General features: G+C 59.4%; 1 long non-coding RNA gene across 2 annotated transcripts in view; it reads left to right on the plus strand.

The window, feature by feature from the left end:
* Positions 1-684: 684 nt before the first annotated feature.
* The window catches only part of LOC102377707, a 17,137-nt gene continuing 14,989 nt past the window's right edge, over positions 685-2,832 (plus strand). For both annotated transcript variants that reach the window (XR_323107.3, XR_003092575.1), the window contains exon 1: positions 685-1,152. This is a non-coding gene — a long non-coding RNA (uncharacterized LOC102377707). The remainder of the gene's footprint in view (positions 1,153-2,832) is intronic.

The following is a 2,832-nucleotide window of genomic DNA, read 5'->3' on the forward strand; positions in this document are numbered from 1 at the left end:
AATTACAGCTCAAGGGGGACTCTAGAAATCGTGATGTTTCCTTTCAGCTTTTCCTGAAGCTCTGCCAGGAAGAGATCTTGGGGTACGTGGATGTGTGTGTGTGTGTGGGGGGGTGGGGGGAGGGGGTCTTTTGTAGAGATGCTAAGGTGCCACCGGGCTCTAGAGAATCATGAAAATCCCTGGCGCTGCTGAAGCTTCAAGCTTTGCGATCCCTTCCAAATCCACTCGGATTCAGACCGACCAGAGGCCAGCAACGGAGCTGCAATTCACAATCTGGTGAAGAGCCGAGAGACCCTCGGAGCACTTGTCATATACTGTTCCCACATCCGTGCCGCTGCGTGTGCGCGGGTCGGCCGAGAACACGCGCCCGCGCGCGCACACACACACACACACACACACACACACGTACACACACACACACACACACGCGTACAGTTGCCATGGCTGGTGATATTTCTGATACAAAACCTGATCCCGGATCATTAACTTTACCTCCTTCTATTGAGTTGCCGTGGGGAGGGCTGGAGGGGCTGTGAAGCTTCAAAGTGCCGGGAACGGGAATGAGCAGGGACAAGAAGAGAAATGAAATCCCAACTCTACCTGGCAAGCTCTGGGAGTCCTCGTCCGGCACCGATCATAATCCCCCTCTGCGCCTTTTGCCCCCCGCACCAAAACTTTTGCGGCGGCCGCTGCCCCGCGGGGCTGGCGGGGGCTGTCGCCCTTTGCAGTATCCAATGCGATGCAGGCGGGGAGCTGCCGGAGCCCCAGCCCGCCCTGCAGGTCCGCTTCCCCGCAGGCTGGCGCTTGCCTGTGCCGCCTCTCCGGAGCGATCCCTTCTGCTCCTCTCTCCGTCCTCCCCTACGAGGCAGCGGCATCATCCTCCCCCTTGCTCCTCCACCTCCTCCTCCAACGCGCAGCCCAGGGCTCTGGCATCCCCGACGCACTTTCTCTTCTCGCTTCTCTGCCCTCCCTCCCCCGGTTCAGAGAAGAAGTAGCTGGATCGCGCCTGGCAGCTTTCCCTGGAGCCGGAGGAGGAGGCAGGAGGGACCCCGAGAAGTCTCCGGACCCCCCGGGCCGAGCTCTCCGTGGCTCCGGCGGCGCGGGCTGCTCCGCGCTGTAGCGATGCCTCGGATCTGACTATTCCCCGGGAATGTGAGTCGTGCCTTTCCCCCCCGCCCCCCCCCGCTCTCTCTCCTGCCTGCCTGACACCCCAGGGAGATGTTTACAGTAATGAATTCAGTTGATAGCCATCTCTCTCTCCCCCCTCTCCTGGAGTCCCTCCCACATTTCTGGGCTGAAGAATGCTTGGAAGGCAGGGCTGCAACCTAAAGCTTTCCAAGAGGCAAAGTCAGGCGAGGCTTTTAACTCATCCCTGGCTGCCAGCGGCTCTGCGAGTGCGAGCGGCGGCTCCCCGCGGCCGTCCTGCCCCGGGCTCCGGGCTGCGGGGCCGGGCTCACGCGGGGCTGGGAGCTTGCAGCTGCGGCCTGGGGCTCATGGCAGCCCTCTCCCTCGCTAGGGAGCTGTGCAAAAAAAAAAAAAAAAGAGAGAGAGAGAAAGGAGGCAGGGCTGGCAGAGCTGACGCTCAGGGAAGGGTGTCCTCGCCACCCTTCAGTGAAGCCGCTGCCTGGGAGCGAGGTATAAGACCCACCGGGCTCACGCGGGGCTGGGAGCTTGCAGCTGCGGCCTGGGGCTCATGGCAGCCCTCTCCCTCGCTAGGGAGCTGTGCAAAAAAAAAAAAAAAAGAGAGAGAGAGAAAGGAGGCAGGGCTGGCAGAGCTGACGCTCAGGGAAGGGTGTCCTCGCCACCCTTCAGTGAAGCCGCTGCCTGGGAGCGAGGTATAAGACCCATTCAAAGGGGTCTTTGCAAGCTCTGGTCCAAGGGGGGCTTTGAAATCTGCAAGAAAGGTGCCCTTAATAGGAGTCTCCACCAACATGGCGTTATTGCATGTGCAGGGAGCCTCCGATGAACGTCTCTATCTCTCCCCCCACCCCCCTTTTATGATGAACTTTGATCTGGAAAATAACCAGCCCGGTGGTCGGGGGACACCCGCACGAGGCTCGCACTGATGCCCGCGATCGCTCGGGCTGAGCCCGCCGGGGAGACGGAGGGGGCTCAGGGCCCAGCCGGCCTCGCCGGGGACAGGAGCTAATCCCCAGCCTCCGGCCTTCTCCGGAGCCAGGAACACGTTTCTTTTTCATGCACGTATCCTGCACTGTCTGCACTTGCTCCGCAGGGGGGGAAAGAAAGGGAAGAAAGAAAAGAAAAAGCCCTCCCAGCTCAGGAGCGAGTTCCTGCCATGCTCTGACAAGTCCGGATAAATGCTCTGCTCCTTTATTTTGAAGATCACTTGCACAAGAGAATAGGCTTTCCGGAGGGAGACTCTACCTCGTCTCCTTCATTATTCAAGAAGTGCGGGGCATGTTTGTGTGGGTTAAATTATGCCGGAGCAGAGGCGAGAGGGGCGGGGGAGAGGGGAGGCCAACTTGATCGATGCCATGTGTCGAAGCCTCAGGAAAGGCGACTGAAATGCCTCCGGGGGTTGGTGGGTTTTGTTTCTTTCCTTTTCGCCCCTTCAGCTGAATGCGAACTTGACTCTTCCCTTCACCTGGGCCGGCAGAGCGAGATCGCTTGACCTTGGCTCTTAGCCCTTGTTCCGCATTCATTTGGGGTCTGAATTATTCACAGTGTCGAGGTGCCAGGGACACAGCAAAGGGCAGCGCCATGCCCTTTTATTTCCATGCCATTCATAAGAGATGGTTAGGGTGGAAGGGGTGTGTGTGTGTGTGTGTGTGTGTGTGTGTGTCCTGGACGGCTAGGCCCTGTGTGTGTGTG

Source organism: Alligator sinensis, unplaced genomic scaffold (assembly GCF_000455745.1).
Source record: "Alligator sinensis unplaced genomic scaffold, ASM45574v1 scaffold289_1, whole genome shotgun sequence".
Lineage (NCBI taxonomy): Eukaryota > Metazoa > Chordata > Crocodylia > Alligatoridae > Alligator > Alligator sinensis.